At 40.4% G+C, this 17,594-nt stretch overlaps 1 long non-coding RNA gene across 1 annotated transcript; it reads right to left on the reverse strand.

Annotated features, from left to right (window-relative positions):
* Nucleotides 1–9,168: 9,168 nt before the first annotated feature.
* LOC121171644 lies at nt 9,169–11,561 on the reverse strand. The gene is made up of 3 exons (XR_005886156.1): nt 11,526–11,561; nt 10,013–10,135; nt 9,169–9,300 (listed from the first exon to the last, which is right to left on the reverse strand). It is a non-coding gene; the product is annotated as an uncharacterized LOC121171644 (long non-coding RNA).
* Between the last annotated feature and the right edge of the window lie 6,033 nt (nt 11,562–17,594).

The raw sequence follows: 17,594 nt of genomic DNA on the forward strand, positions 1-17,594 counted from the left end.
ATAAACTCAAATTAGACCTCACCAAAAAGTATATCCAAATATTCAATAAAGAGTAAACACTAAAAATAATGCAAAATAGTTAAGAAGTTAACAGAGGCACTAACTTAAAAATATTTCTAATAATAACATTTTTAAAAAGAGTGAAAAGGAGAAATGGGTGATCAAACATGAAGCACAGAAAAGTGTATTGCAGGTGTTTGGTTTAGCACTGAAGATACTGGTTAAGCTGTTTATGCCCTATATTAGGGTACTTGGGTTCAAGTCCTGTCTCTGCTCTCAATTTCAACATACTGCTAATGTGTATTCTAGAAGGCAGCAAACAACAGCTCAAGTACTTGAGTTCCTACCACCCATTTGGAAGATCTAGATTGAGCTCCTGGCTCCTGGTTTTGGCCTAGCTCAATCTTAGCCATATTAGATATTGGGAGAGTAGGAGAACCAAGATGGCAGAATAGGGTAAGGACACGTTTAAATGAACAGAAAAACATTTAATCAGGATGAAACCTAGAGGACAAATTCCAGGAAATAGGATAGGACAGAACAACAGCAGAGGGGTAGCTGGAGACTGACAGACACGGGAAAGCAGCGGCCACAACTGGACTGATACTCCAGCAGCATTCAGCTAACAGCGATCTGAACTGCACCAGCTGCCGGAACTCCACCAGCAACCAGGTGGGAAGGGACTTTCACTGGGAGCTTGGGAGGTGAACCCAGACAAAGAACTGTCTGTCCTGCTGATCCGTTTGATTTGACCAGGAGCAGAGACAGAGCAGCAGATCCCAGGCAGACAGTATGAGAACAGGGTGGGTTTCACAGCCCAGTCATCCCTTAGAGCTGAATTGGGCGCCATTTTGTGTAAGGAGGAAAGGGCAAGGGAAAGGACAGAGCATGCTCTGAGAGGGAATGAGCTCATTTCTGACTCGGTGAACTGCAATGACTTGGCATTTTACAGGTTCCACCAAGGGCAGGTCTGGATAGCCCTTGGATCTGACAGCCAGCAGATCAAGAACTGTAGTGGTGGTACATCAGGCACCATTTTGCACACTGTGGCAATAGCTTTGTGACTGCAGTGGACAACAGTGAACTGCGCATGTGCTGAGCTCACAAGACTCACTGAGTTCCATGGATTGCACTGGTCCTGCAGGAAAATAATACTGACTGTGACATCGTACGGGTCAAAATAGGTCCATGTGTCACCCAGACCAAACGTCCAACAGGTTCTGGCAAGATCAGCGCCACCAAAAACCTAATTATATAGGACACTTGGTGTCTCCCTAATCTTGGGACCTGCTCCAACCAAAAGTGGGAGAAAGGTTGCAGAGACAACGGTGCAGCCTCTGCACGCTATCACCGGAGGTGGAGAGTGATGAGCCAGGAGCTGGCCCTGTGGAGACCACGGTGGAAATCTGACATAAGAAGCCAGACCTAGAACTCACTGGAGGTTGTGGCACAAGTGGCTGCAAGCAAAACGTTGTGTACCAACCGCAATAAGTAAATCAAACTATAGACCTGTGGGTGACACAGCTTATAAACCTGTCCCAAGGAGAAGACTCTGCTAACCAAAAGTACAATGATCAGGAGCAAACGAAGAGACAAAGGCACAATGAATATTACTGAAAACTCCCCTGCAAAGGAGCAAAACCCTATGCCAACCCTAGAGTTAACTGAGGGAGACATCGAGAAAATGGGGGACACAGAATCCATAAGACTCATTTTAAAGATTCTGATAAAAAATGAGAAGCTCATGCAAGAGTTCAAAGAATTTAAGGAAGCAATAAAGCAAATCAAGACTGATGTATCAGAAATTAAGAACACAGTAGACCGGGGCCCGGCGCAGTGGCGCAAGTGGTTAAGGTCCTCGCCTTGCACCCCCGGGATCCCATATGGGCGCTGGTTCTATCCCGGCAGCCCCGCTTCCCTTCCAGCTCCCTGCCTGTGGCCCTGGAAGGCAGTTGAGGATGGCCCAAAGCTTTGGGACCCTGCATGTGGGAGACCTGGAAGAGGCTCCTGGCTTCGGATCAGCATAGCATCGGCCGTTGTGCTCACTTGGGGAGTGAATCATCGGATGGAAGATCTTCCTCTCTGTTGCTCCTCTCTGTATATCTGCCTTTCCAATAAAAAAAATAATAAAAAATAAATCTTTAAAAAAAAAAGAACACAGTAGACCAAATTAAAAGTAAAATGGAGAGTTTCCAAACTAGAATGAAGCAAGCAGAAGAAAAAATCTCAGAATTGGAAGATATCTCCTGTCACCAGGTGGAAACAAACAAAAAAGCTGGGAGCAGAGCTGGATCAGGCCAAAAAAAGTATTCAAGAATTGTAAGACACTATTAAGAGGCCAAATATAAGAGTTATGGGAGTCGCAGAAGGTGCAGAAAGAGAAGCTGAGTTTGCAAATGTATTTAATGAAATAATCAAGGAAATTTTCCTAATCTGGAGAAAGAATTGGGAAACAAGATCCAGGATGGGCACAGAACTCCCAACAGGCTTGACCAAAAGCCATCTTCACCACGACATATGATAATCAAGCTCTCTTCAATTGAACATAAGGAAAAGACTCTTAAATGTGCATGTGAAAAAATCAGTTGACATATAAAGGAATGCCAATTAAGCTCACAAGAGATCTCTCACAGGAAACTCTACAGGTAAGAAGAGAATGGAATGATATATTCCAGATTCTAAAAGAAAAAAATGTCAGCCTAGAATAACATATCCAGCAAAGCTTTCTTTTGTCTTTGAAAATGAAATAAAATTCTTCCAGAGTAAAGAAAAGCTAAAAGAATTTGCCACTTCCAAACCTGCACTACAAATGATACTTCAAGATGTTCTCTTGACAGAGAAGAGGAATAGCACCTACCAAAACCAAAGGCAAACGTGAAGAACATTCCACTAAAATGACAACAGAAGACTAAACCAATGAACAACCCATTCCTAAAATAACAAGACCAAAGTACTACACACACATATTAAACTCTGAATGTAAATGGCTTAAGTTCAATCAAGCGTCATAGATTAGTAGACTGGTTAAAAAACAAAACCCATCTGTTTATTGTCTGGAGGAGACACACTTCAACAAAGATCAGCGGAGACTCTATCACATGGGTTTTGTTGTTTTCTGTTGGTTTCATCTCTTCGGGACACTTTCTTCTGATTGGATCATTCAGTGACTCGTGGATCATGCAGTGGCATCATTTTCTTCAAGAAGGTTCTTGATTTTCATTTCTTCAGCTACACATTAGTCATTTAGTAGCATGTTGTTTAACTTCATGGTGTTGTTAATTTCTTTTTTCTCCTGGATGTTGAGTTTGTTTTGTGGCTCTTCATTTAAGGGAATGTAAAGTAGCTGTGTAATGGAGATTGTCATATCTGGTAACATGCGATTTAACTTCATGGCATTGTAAATTTCCATTTTTCTTTCTATTGTTGATTTTGTATCATGACTTTTCATTTAAGCGGATGTACAATAGCTGTGAAATGGAGACTAACATCCAGATGTGAGGATGCAGTGTAGTATGCATTTCTGCTTCCAGACAAAGATGGACTTACAATGAAACTGTTTACTATATCTTGACAATAGGATTCTGGACTCTCTGCCATTGTCCATGCCTGCAATGATGGACATATGACTGAGTATGAAGAACTATATGTTCGTAATGATATAGAGGAACTAGGTGTGGGGGGAGGATATAAGGGAATATTGAACTGTATCATAAAATGGTAATAATAATAATAATAAAATGTAACATAAAACAAAACAAAACATATTGGGAGAGTAAGTCAGATGGGAGCACTCTCACTGTCTCTCTCACACACATGCCCACTCTGTCACCTGTCCACATCTTAAAGTAATAAATGGCATAAGGGTAGTCTTAAATATAGCTATATAATTACATTAAGTATCATCAAACTAAACTTTCTATTTAAGACGTATTTTAAAAATTAACACTGAAGTATATACTTTTACAAGAGATGTACTTTAAATAAAAATATACGGATAGGAATGAAATTTAATAGATGGATAAGATTTGTCATTCACCACTTAGGCTTAAGCATGCTAGAAAACCCCTATTATTGAAAATGCCAGTTATGAGGGGCGCCTCATAATTCTAACGGTCAATTTATTAGAAAGGAATAAGAATACAGACTGTGTATACTGCTTGTGATATTGCAACATAACAAAATATGTGTACATTTTCTTTGAAGGGGATAGTTTCTGCAGATGAATTAATCATCTGTCATGCCTGAATGATGAAGTCATCAGAAAAATTCCGGAAATGCAAGGATCAGGGAGCTAATGGATTAGTGAGCATATCCAGATATCGGAGGGCAGCGTATTCACCTTGCATGGACTGAGCTCTTGTGCTGAGCGCCTCAGAGACTCCATGCTAAACACGTCTTCATCTGTATCCTTTGACATACCCTTCATATTCAAACAGTAAATACAAATGTTTTCCTGAGCTGTGTGGTTATTCTAGTAAGTGATCAAAGTCCAGGTGGGGCCGTGGGAATTCAACCTGATTTTTAATCAAATTGGACAAAAGTTGTGGTACCCTGGGGATCCAACCAATTGCAATTGATATCTGATGTTGGATGTATTCTTGTAAGGCAGATCTACAGAGTCTGCTCTAACTTTAGGTAGATAGTATCTCAACTGAGCAGAATTATGTAACACCCAAACGCTCCCCACAGAGAACTTGCTGTTAATGTCATGGTTAAAAAGAGTGCTTCACCCGAAATCCTGAATGTTTTCTCATAACATTTTACAATTTTATGTTTTATATTTAAATATAAACTCTATTACAAATTAATTTTTATTTAAGAAATGCAGTTTAGGTTAAGATTCTTCCTGTGGATGTATAATTATTTCAGCAACATTTATTGAAACATTATCCTTCCCACACTAAATTACTTTATTAAAAAATTATTTGAAAGGAAAAAGCAACAGAGTAAAATTTTCCATCTGTTGGTTAAATTCTCAAATGGTCAGCATAGGCAAAGCTGAACCAAGCTGGAGCTGGAAAGTTTTTCGGTGTCTCCCACTTGGCTGACAGGGATCCAAGTATCTGAGCCATCTTCCATGGCTTTCCCAGGCACATTAGAGGAAACTAGATTGGAAGAAAAGCAGTTGATATTCAAACCAATGCTCCATTAAAGGATGCCAGCATTGCAAGTAGATGTATAACACACTGTACTATAAAATATTCCTTATTTTTGTCCCTTTATCATCAACCAGATGGTTGCACTTGTGTGGATGTATTCTGTAATTATCTATTTTATTTTACTGATCTGTACAATGTAACTACCAATATATTAGGATTTAAGTTGACCGGTCTATTTTTTTGCTTGTTTTTGCTCCATCTGCCCTGCCCCCTGCTTTAATTACCTGGCCACCCTAAGGGTTATTGAGTATTTTTATAAGTTTTTTATTCATTTGCAGTGACTCTTGAATGCAGCTTTTTTGGATGCTCCAGGCATCATTACATTGTATGTATATAACTTACCATGTTTAACTGAAGTATAGAAATCTTATCATTCCTCCTCTGTACAATCCTTATTTTAAATATATCACTAATATATAATGAGAACCATATTAGATATTGCTACAATTTAGGTTTCAACTGGCAAACATAATTCAGACAACTCAAGCAGTTACAACAATGTACTATAGTTGCCCATGTTTGTACTCTTTCTGTTCTTTATTCACTTCTAATTTTCCGGGTTTCCTTATGTTATCATTTCTTTCCGTTTCAAGACATTCTTTCAGCTACTGTCTTCAGATAAGCCTGATGGTAACAAATACTCGTTGTTTTCCTTAACCAGTGTGTGGTTGAGTTTACCTCCAATTCCTGTGTTCAGAATTCTAAATTGGTAGGTTTTTTTTTAAAAAAAGATTTATTTATTTATGCATTCATTTATTAAGTCAGAGTTGTGGAGAGAGGAGAGATGGGGACAGAGACAGATCTTCCATTTGCTGATTCACTCTCCAAGTAGCAGTTGCTGGGGTGCAAAGAAATTGAGTGAGACTCCAAGGCGAGTGAAACAATTTTAATCTTCAGTCAGGTGGCCACCTCTTGCCATGTACAAGAAGCACCTTGAACAAAGCAAATGGGAGGAGGGTTTATAGCAATTTTCTATATAAGAATCAATAGCTACATGTTGGACAAATACTAAATGAGGGATTATTTCATGACATAGAGCAGAAAGCAGGTAAAAAATTTACAATGTTCAGGATTCCGATCTTATTACTTCAATAAACATTTACAATGCAAAGGTTCAGGATTCTGATCTTATCACAACATGCCTCAAAGGTAACTAACTGTCCTTTCTGGGAATCCTAAGAATTCCAAAATCCTTCCTATCTCCTATTTTGCAACCTGGTGTCTCAAAAAGCAGGGTTTTCCCGTAACAGGATGCAGACATTTTTTAGTAGATTCCAGACATCCAAGATAAAGTCACCATTACAATTAGTCCTTTCAGCAGTAACAGCTAAATTTGGGCCAGACCAAAACCAGGAGGCAGAAGTTTCTTCTGGGTCATCTTCTGTTCTATTTTCAGCCATTAGCAGGTAGCTGGATCAGACAGCTGGGACTTGAACCAGCACCCATGTGGGATGGGGTTGCCAGGATCACAGGCTGTAGTTTCAACTACTAAAATAGCGATGTTGAATCCAGATGCATAGTACTTTTTCATCACTTGAAAGACACAGAAAGAAGATTTTCTCCCTGTAAGGAATTTTATTCTGTAGCTGTTTTCAAAATATTTTGTGTGTGTGTGTATGTGTGTTTAGTCTTCAAAAATTTAATTCATGTGAATTTCTCTGACTTTTTCCTGTTTTCTATCTCTGGAATGAATGAACAGATTTATGCCTTCTGCTACATGTGAGGAAATTCCAATATGTTTAAGAATATCTTCTTCAAAAGTCCAAAATTTTTCTCTTCTTTTCTGGAACTTTAATTCATGTTTGTCTTACCTTTTACAATTGTAGGTCCTTGAGGCTCTCTTAAATTTTTTTTGCAGTCTATTTTCTGTTTTTGTTATTTTATTTTATGATACAATCTCCCTAATGCTGATTTCCCCTATGTTATTACAGTAGTATAGTCCTTCATAAGCAGTCATAAGTCAGACTGGACACTTTCTATTGTCTTCTGTCAAGTGCACGGATTCGGTCCTTCATGATCTTCCATTTTCCTTATTAAGTCCATCCATTTCAAGGAATTTCAAGTGTCAGTAATTGTGTTAATTTGGTTCAAAGTTTTCTCTTTGGTTCTTCGGTTCTTCATATTTTCTATTCATTTATTAAGAAGTTCTAGAGGGGTTTTGTCTGTTTTACATGTGTTTGTAATTGCTTTATTAAGCATTTTAAAAAATATTTATTTATTTATTTGGAAAGTCAGATATACAGAGAGGAGGAGACACAGAAAGATCTTTGGTCCACTGATTCACTCCCCAAGTGGCCACAACGGCCAAAGATGAGCCAATCCAAAGCCAGGAGCCAAGAGCTATTCTGGAGCTCTCATGCAAATGCAGGGTTCCAAGGCTTTGAACCATCCTTGAATGCTTTCCCAGGCCACAAGCAGGGAGCTGGATGGGAAGTGGGCTGCTGGGACATGAACTGGTGCCTATTATGGATTCCAGGGCATGCAAAGTGAGGACTTTAGTCACTAGGCTACCATGCCTGGATGTTTCTGAAGCATTTTTATGATGGCTGCTTTAAAATCCTGGTCAGATGATTGCAACATCTGTTTTATCTTGATCTTGCCATTTGTTGATTGCCAGTTTTCATCCAAGTTGAGATTTGATCCAGGTTGAGATTTGATGACTTCTGATGTACAGGGCAGGACTCTCTGACACCTTACCGCAAGGAGGGAATGTGTATTCATCCTTGCGACCTGGCCTCTTCTGATGTCGCCCTACTATGTCTTTGGAGCAGGGTGCGAAGGGGGAAGTGGGAGTAACTTTATTACTACCAAGAGTTGTAGAGGTCTAGGCTTTTCATTTGACATTTGCTGATGGGGTGGATTTGCCTATATTTCCCACGACATTTGTCTCCAACAGAATGGTTATTACTAAAGGTTTCTGTCTTGCTAGACTACCCCTATTTGTTTTTTCGATGAATTGGTGCAGGTTTTTCTTGAAGGATGTTTCTGGGTTTTAGTCTCACATCTCAGAATAAAGAGAAGATAAAAATGAAACTTAGGGAACTCATTGCCATGCTGTTCATTGATTTCAAGGCTCTTAGCTTGTGCATCCCAACTTTTTAGAAACTTCCCATGTTTGTGTTCTAAAATGAAGTTTATACTTAGTGGTGAAAATAAAGCTGTGTTTACTTCATATAACCTGGAATGAGAAGTCTGATCATGTGCTTTTAATATCTTTCTCTCGGCTGGCTCCATTGAAATAATGATGAGATCTCTCTATTTTTAAAAATATTTACTTATTTATTTGAAAGGCAGAGTTGCAGAGACAGAAATCTTCTATCCACAGATTCACTCCCCACATAACTCTAATGACCAGGCTGAAGCAAGGAGCAAGAAGCTTCATCTGGATTTCCCACACAGGTGGCAGGGGCCCAAGCAATTTGGCCATGTTCTGATTCATTCTTAGGTAAATTAGTGGTGAGCTGAATCAGATGTGGAGCAGCTGGGACATTAACCAGTGCCCTAATATGTTGTGGCATTGAAGATGGGGACTTGTCTCACTATACCACAACCCTGGTCCCCAGTAGTAAAATTTTTAAATACTACTTCTTGTGGGCAAAATTAGTCTATGTGAACATGTCTTTTCTCAGCTTTGACAAAAAAGATAGAAGAAACATTTTCTAATGTAGTAAGTTATATGGCTTTGCTCAAAATGAAGTTAGCGATTTTCATGGATGAGTAACGGTGCAGAAATCCATGGCACATGAAAACAGAGAGTATCTAAAAGGAAACTTGATACTAACATTGCTCAAAAAACAGGAAAAGAAAATTATAGAACATTATAATTTATGAAAATAGGCACAAAAAGCCCAAATGAAACAATGACAAAATAGCACTTACCTAACAATGTTAAAAATGGTCCAGTCCTATAAAAATTTTCAGCATCATCCAGCTCGTTAATACAATGCTAAACAACATTTTATCATCTCAGAAGAGATAACAAAAATCTATCAAAATTCAATAAACACAACTTCAAAATTTTGTAGGAAACTATAGCATACATTATACTTACTGTTAAATCTTTAGAAGCAATGTGGTGGATTCAGAACAAAAAAAAAAGTGTTTCTCAAGTCACTGAGAAGGTTCATTAGTTCACTAGTATCTAGCCAAAGCAACAAGACAGAAAAAGTAATTAAGCTGTAAATAGATTAGAGAAGGAGAGACAAATTATTATTGTTTTTGTATCAACATTGTTGTGGACATAGAAAATACAAAGGAATCCTCAAAGCAACTTGAGGGCTAACAAGAGAGTGTGCAAGAATTCCAACACAACCACTAGTTGTACATAAAATATAAAAGATAAGGCTGAGACCAGGACCCAGAATTCAATTCAGGTCTTTATCATAGGCACCAGGACCAAAGTACCTGAGTCATCATCTGCTGTCTCCTGGAGTGCACATTCTAAGATGCTGGGATAAGCCAAGACAGGATTCAAGTCCAGGCACTCCAATGTAGGATTAAGATCCCCAAAGGGTGTCTTAACTACCATGTTATATGGTGTCCCATAGTTATGTTTCCAACTTGACTCACAAGTCTGCTTCTACTTGTTTACTAACGTTGTTCTAGTTCAATTAAGTGCCAGAAAGGTGGCTTCCCCAATGTTATGCTGCATTTCATTAGCCAACCCAAGACAGAAATACAAGTACTGTGAGTTCAGATTCAGTGAAGTTTATATCACGAACTAACACATTTGTAGCATGCTAGTACAAATGTGACAATGGTCACAACAGCAGATTTAAAAGGTTATGACTTTGATCCCTGAAATTTTGGTAAACAGAGTGAGAACAGAGAGAAGCTATTCTGAATAAACTGACCTGCAGGTGGTTTTGGATTTGATGTTTCACTCTCCTTAAATCAACTTCACTCTGGGGTTCAACGTCACAGTTTTCCTTGTTCCTGGATCAAGTCAAGGTTTCTGGGAAGAAACAGGGAGGACCCTGCATGGGGCAGAATGAGATCAGTAAAAACTCCTGGGGATGCCCTGTTTAGAAACATCTGAGACAAGATGAAAAAGAAAGTATCTGCTGAAATGAGGACCTTTAAAACATAATCTTTCATCAGCAGCATTCAATTAGTTTTCCTTGAGGTGTTTTGATCCAAAAGATCTGCCTCACCCATTCTCAGCTTTTTCTTTCCAAAATATTCTTGGTCTTCTCTGCTTACTGTTGAAAATCTCTCCTATCCGTGAATACTGAACTAGCTCTGGATTGATGCTGAGTAAACTAATTTACTTAACCACCCCATTCTTTGCTTGATCTCAGTGAGTTTCTTGCCTTGAGATACACAGTTTTATTCTGACTTTGACTTCTTTCCTGAAATCAAGTCTTCTGCATCCTACTCATCATGTCCATTTGTATGTTTGGCAGACACCTAAAACTTCACATGTGCTGGCCAAACTCCTGTGTCTTAACTCTCTGCCTCCTCCTCCAACTGTCTTCTTTACCTCAGTAAATTGCAGCTTCAATCATTCAGTCTTTCAGCCCTTAAATGGTAATTACCCTTCACTCTACTCTCCCACACCTAATAACCATTCATCAGCAAATTATCTTGGCTCCACCAGAAACCAATCACCTTCATCAAGCATAATCCCTTGCCTGCACTATTGCAATCTGTTTCTAAATTGGCCTCCTACAATCTGTTTTTCACAGGCTACTAGAATGATACTTTTAACATGCAAGTCAGAACGTGTTATTCCTCTGCTTGTCAGGTGTCTCTCTTAACACCTAGAATACAAGGCCCTTTAAGAGTCTTCAATATTCTACATGATGATTCATGGCTGCTTCTCAGTGTCATCTCTTGTCACTTTCCCCCGGTCTGATCCACACCTGTTTCACTAAACACCTCATTGTTCACGCATACCATAAGCATACTCCCAACTCAGAGCCACTGCTCTAGAACAACTCTTCCCAGTGTAGTCAACAGGTCAATCTGTGTCTTCAGGTCTACTCATGACAACTTACCAAACAGGGCTTCCTTATCCGTTTTATGAGACAAATCCTCATCTTTTGTTCTCTAATCTCTTATTCTGCTCTATTATTATTTTGCCACATCGGGACACTATACTAAAGTATAAGAAGCGTCAGAAGAGGGATTTTGCTTTGTTCACTCTCTTATCCCAAAAACTAGAATAGTGCCTGGTAATAGTAACTCTCAAAACAGTTACTAAGGGGCCAGCGCCATGATACAGCAGGCGAAGCCACCTGTGATGCCAGCATCCCTTATGGGCACAGGTTCAAGTCCTGACTGCTCTGCTTTCACCCCAGTTCCCTGCTAACAGCCTGAGAAAGTAATAGCAGATAGACCAAGTAGTTGGGTCCCTGTACTCACATGAGAGACATAGAAGCTCCTGTCTTCCAGATTTGGACTGGCTCAGCTCTGCCTACTGCAGCCATTTGGAGAGTGCATCAGCCGATGGAGTTGCTTTCTCTGTTTCTTTTCTCTCTAGGTCTGCCTTGCAAATATATAAATAAATAAATATCTGTTAAAAATACTGAGATACTGAATGAATAAATAAATAAATGTCATGAGCAATAAAATTCAGTGAATATGAATTACATTCATTATTTCCTTCTTTCTATTTGGACAAAATAATTGAGGACATAAAAGAGTGGGATTTCTTGGGCCCGGCGCAGTGGCGCAAGTGGTTAAGGTCCTCGCCTTGCACGCCCCAGGATCCCATATGGGCGCTGGTTCTATCCCGGCAGCCCCGCTTCCTTTCCAGCTCCCTGCCTGTGGCCTGGGAAAGCAGTCTAGGATGGCCCAAAGCTTTGGGACCCTGCACCCGCGTGGGAGACCCGGAAGAGGCTCCTGGCTTTGGATCGGCATAGCATCGGCCGTTGCGCTCACTTGGGGAGTGAATCATCGGACGGAAGATCTTCTTCTCTGTCTCTCCTCTCTGTATATCTGCCTTTCCAATAAAAAAAAATAATAATAAAAATAAATCTTAAAAAAAAAAAAGAGTGGGATTTCCAAGGCAGGTATTGTTCAATCAGTATTGGTGACAGAACAGAATATGGCAGGAACTCCAGAAACTTTGTGATTATGAGAGATAATTGAAAGAGGAAAAAAATGATTCTGTATTTGGGGGGAGGGGACTTGCGTTGTCTCAAAGTGAGAAACTGTTGTTGACCTTTTTAGATCCTGACAGTATTGCTACAACTTATTTTATTTTAAAACCAGTAGTTCAGTAGTCATTTGTTTTTCAAAATGCCTATTATTAGGGTTTTGTCTTAGGCAATTCTGTACTGCTATACTAGAATTCTGAGACTGGGTTACAGAAAAAGAACAGAAATTAATTGCTCACCTTGCTGTAGACTGCAACGTCCAAGGTAAGGAGACTTGTGTATGGCCAAGGACTTCTTGTTGTATCACCTCATGGTGAAAGGAGAAGGAAAATGAAAGAAATCATGAGCAGGGAGGGGGATTCATCCTTTCCTCAGGAAGCTATTCCCAAGATACTGGCATTGCCCCATCCAACAAGCGTCCCTGCTACACAGGGACTAAGCTTCTAAAACATGATTTTTTTTTTTAAAAAAAAGATCTATCTCTTTTTATTGGAAACACAGATTTATAGAGATAAGCAGAGACAGAGAGAAAGATCTCCCATCTCCTCATTCATTCCCAAAATGACCACAGTTACTGAAGCTCAGCCAATCCACGGCCAGAAACTTTCTTCCATATTGGATGCAGAGTCCCAGTGCATTGGGCCGTCCTTTATTGCTTCCCCAGGCCACAGGCATGGAGCTGCATGGGAAGTGGATCATCCAGGACACAAACCTGGCCCATATGGGATGCTGCACTTGGAGGTGGAAGATTAGCAAGTTGAGTCAACACATCAGCCTCCCAAACATAAACTTTGGAAGATCCATTCAGACCATATCATGTTAAGCAGAAGTGATCACATTACAAGAACAGTGTTTATCTTCCAAGATTTGGATTATTGTCTGAAATCTCTTCTTATAAAATAACTAAACATGGAGGCCAGCACTATGACATAGAGGTTTAGGTTGATTCCTGCTGTGTCAGCATACCATACTGTCACTGTTTCAAATGCTGGTTGCTTCACTTCCAGTCTATTTCCCTGCTGGTGTGCCTGGAAGAGCAGCAGGGGCTAGCCTGAGTACGTGGGCTCCTGGACCAAACATGGGAGACCATGATGAATCTTCTGGCTCCTGACTTCCAATCAGCCTAGCTCGACATAATCCAGCCACTTGGGGAGTGAACCAGCAGAAATATCTCTCACTGACTCTTCCTCTTTCTCTCTGGAACTCTGCCTTTCAAGTAGATAAATAAATCTCTCTCATTTTTAATATTTAATTTTTTATTGAGAAGGCAGATCTATAAAGAGAAGAAGAAATGAGAGAAAGATCTTCCATTATCTGGTTCACTGCCCAAGTGTAAGCAGCTGGAGCTGAGCCAATCCAAAGCCAGGTGCCAGGAGCTTCCTCCAGGTCTCCCATGCAAGTTCAGGGTCCCAAGGCTTTGGGCCATTCTCTATTGCTTTCCAAGGCCACAAGCAGGGAGCTGGATGGAAAAAATGGAGCTGCCAGAATATGAACCTGTGCCCATTTGAGATCCCAGTGCTTGCAAGGTGAGGCTTCAGCCACTAGGCCATTGTACCGGACCCAATACATCTCTGAAAAAATAACAAGCATGGTGTTAAAATGCAAAGCCAGAGCTTTATATTTCAAGGAAAGTTTGTTTTTAAAAAGGAAACATTTAGGCATTTTGCTATCTAATATCTTTTAATTAACATTTAACCAAGTTTTTGGACAAATTAAATAAAATGTATCTTCTACTTTATTCTAAAATGTTTGTATTAGTATTAAAGTATTCCTGGAACTGCACATAACATTAAAAACATAATGCTTGGTGCCTCGTGAAAATCAGGTGTACAGCTGACAAGAATGTTATTTCGTCATAAGTCAGTGGTTTTCTTGCTTCACAGGACAGAGAGTCATGCTAAAATCCTAAGTTCACATCCCCAAACCTGGGAGCCTGTCTTTTTCCTCTATGGGCCTTATTTTCTCTCCTCGCCACTCAGCATTGACCTTGCTCCATCGCCATGTCCTGTTTAGCTCAGCTGACAGTGACACATAGCTTTGTTTTCTGGAAACTTGCCCCAGTTACTACATGTCAATTTTGTGGGCAGAGGTGAGAGAATCGTTATAATCTGCCATCTCCATTGTGAATTCCAGTTTCCACGCTACTTCTCTCACACTGTCTCCACCAATCACAGGGCATGTCTTTTCAAGAAAGAAGAGAAGGTTGGCCTTCTCCTGTTTCCCAGAAAGAGCCTGACGTGACTACGCTCCCATACACTGACTCTGAGTCCCAAAGATCTACACATTTGAAATGTAGAGGGTAGAGGACCTAGGACTGAAACCCCAGGCTCCAAATTTGTCATTGACCTGCCTTGTTACACACTTCTATGTGTCGAAAACACACTTGCAAGTCCCTGTCTTCAAAAGCATCATGCTTTTCCAAACACACATAGACTAAGAATTACAACGCAAAAGTCAAGGAATTCCATGGGTAAAGTCCAGGGTGCTTTTAGGCGGACAAAGAATTTCTAATATAGGAACTGCTACTACGAGTCAGTTTACTTCTATGATTAAAAATATCTTCGTTTGTAAAATTAGAACAAAACCACCTCCTCTTGCCTACCTCATGGGCTGTTGTGAGGACAACCCTGTTGGATGAATGTAAAATCCCTTTGTTACTTGAACCAGCAGCCTTACGGCTACCACAGAAACATGAGGCGTGTTTATTGCAGGCCTCCTGAGCCAGGTTCCTGAAGTTTGACTGGATTTCTCAGACACGTAAAGCTTAAAAGTGGTGCTGGCTCAGTTCCGCAACCTCTGAAACGTGAAAAGCAAGCTAGAGGAAAGGAGAGTGTGTCAGACCTCAGTTCTTCTTCAGCATGCATTTCCAAGGACCCAAAGGTAGGGTCACTTCAGACAGCTCACCACCTCCCTCTCAGCTGGTCTTCCACTCCAGGGTCCTAGAGCACAGTTCTGGGATTTAACTTCTGTCTATCCTGCTGTAACATGTGACCATTTCCAATTCCGTTGGAGGAGAAGACAATTACAAAGCTTCTCTGAAATTTCCTCCCTGAAACGCGTCAAGGCAGGTAGGAAGAAAGGCATTTGCTATGTGCTCACTGTCGATGTGTACGCAACAGCTACCACTTCCTTGTGACTCACAGTGCGGCCCCTATGCTCACTCCTTCCCCCAGCTCTTCTTGTTGACTGGGCGCCTGAATCCATCACCCTGTCTCTCTCACTCTGTTCAGCTGTGTGCTGAGAGAACGAACTCCACATCCTCTAGCCACATTGCCTACCCTTTTGTCTTTCTGTCCCTCCCTTCCTTTGGTTTTGGAAAAGTTGATTTTATTGCACATTTCCCAGTTTGCCCATCTGCGAAATGGGAATACCCACAGTTCCTGGTTCACAGGGTTGGAACTATTAAATGCTATAATCCATATATTAAAATAGCCTAAGGGATTGGCTCCTAGGAAATCTTTGGTGAGTAATAGCTGCTATTTTAATAAATTAATTTAAAACAGTTCTGAAAAGTTTTAAAAACTCAATCACAAATTAATTGTATTTGAGAGGCAATGAGGCATAGAGAGATACACAGACAGAGCTCTCTCATCCTCTGTTTATTTCCCTTAATACTCCCAATATCCAAGCCTGAGCTAGACTGAAGCCAGGATCCAGGACCTTGATCTGTGTGTCAGGGAGCCAACTACCTAAGCTATTACCTATTGCCTCCCATTATTAAGAAGCCAGGAGTAGGAGTATAGCTAAGACTCATATTCAGGCAATTCAAAATGTGATACAGGGGCCCAGGCAGCACATTTCCACTGTGTCAAATGCGTGTGCTCTGACAATTCTGATCATCCAAGCTAGAGGTACGCAGCGGAGATCCAGTTCCAGTCTTCAGTGGGAAATTGGGTGAGCCACATGTCTGGTCCATCTCTCCTTGTCTCTGTCCTCAAAGTTAAGAACCCAGCTTCCTGTTATCCAGAAAGAAGCCATCTGGTTCCTGTAGGCAGACCAGAGCGCCCCCTTACCTCACCTCATGCATCCTGACTCCTTGCTGCCCTCTGCTGTCACAGGTAGCCTCTTGTGTCAGGCTTGGCTTAGAGTAGTGAGATCCAGGGAGGGGTAGGTAGACCTATAGTGGTGACAGATATGGGCGTTTGTTACATACAATCCTTCTCCCAGGAGGTTTGTATCCTAATTGTAAATTCACACATTTTACCCAAATTATGGTGGGTTCTATTTTGTAGGAATTAAGGATAATTTTTATATAAAACACCCTATTAGGATATAAGAAGAGAGATTATGTTAGGACACTAAGCTGAAATGATATAAAATTCACACCAAGAATGGAAAACATGTTGAAAGAATTCCTGGCCACATGACATTGACAGGCTGTGATCAGCTATGATCCCATGAAAGCAGATAATTGGCCAGTAACCTGGGTGATTAAGCACAGAGCTTCTGTAAGTGAAAACTCATTAAAAAACACATATGTGAAAGATTAGTGAAGAGGTAGAAATTGTCAGTCATTTAAAACGATGCTTATTTTCAACATTTTACTGAAATCAGTATATCTATGAGCATACAGATAAATGAGATTTGGTTCCCTGATTACACTCATAGTCAACACGCAAATCAAGGCCAAAGCATTGTAAAGGTCGTCATTACTCTAGCCTCACTTTTTCTTCTTCTAAAACATGGGGCAGAAGAGTATATTGTCATTTACATGGTGTGATTCAGTGGAACAACATGTACAATACTAAATCATTTAACAAACACAGTTTTTTTTAGAGACTTATTTTATTTTTATTGGAAAGGCAGATATACAGAGAGGAAGATCTTCCGTCCGATGATGCACTCCTCAAGTGGCCACAATGGCCAGAGCTGAGCCAATCCAAAGCCAGGAATCCAGAGCCTGCTCCGGGTCTCCCACACAGGCTCAGGGCTCCAATGCTTTGCACTGTCCTCAATCACTTTCCTGAGCCACAAGCAGGGAGCTGGATGGGAAGCGGGGCCACTGGGACATGAACCAGCGCCCATGTGGGATTCCAGTGCATGCAAGGCAAGGACTTCAGCCACTATGCTATTGCGCTGGGTTCAACCACACAGTTTTTATGCTCTTTATATTGTCTACTTTAAGTAAGAGAAAACATGTGATTCTTGTCTTTTGGCGTCTGAGTATTTTACTTAGTGTAATGATCTGTTGCATCCATTTTGCTACAAATATCAGAACTTTTTTTTAATGGCTGAGTACTAATAAATCACACATATGTATATATAAATATATATAATACATAGATGTATACAAGCATATGTATCACATTTTTTTATCCAGTCATCAACAGAT

Source organism: Ochotona curzoniae, unplaced genomic scaffold (assembly GCF_017591425.1).
Source record: "Ochotona curzoniae isolate NIBS_2020 unplaced genomic scaffold, NIBS_Ocur_1.0 scaffold_2683, whole genome shotgun sequence".
In the NCBI taxonomy this organism is placed as follows: domain Eukaryota; kingdom Metazoa; phylum Chordata; class Mammalia; order Lagomorpha; family Ochotonidae; genus Ochotona; species Ochotona curzoniae.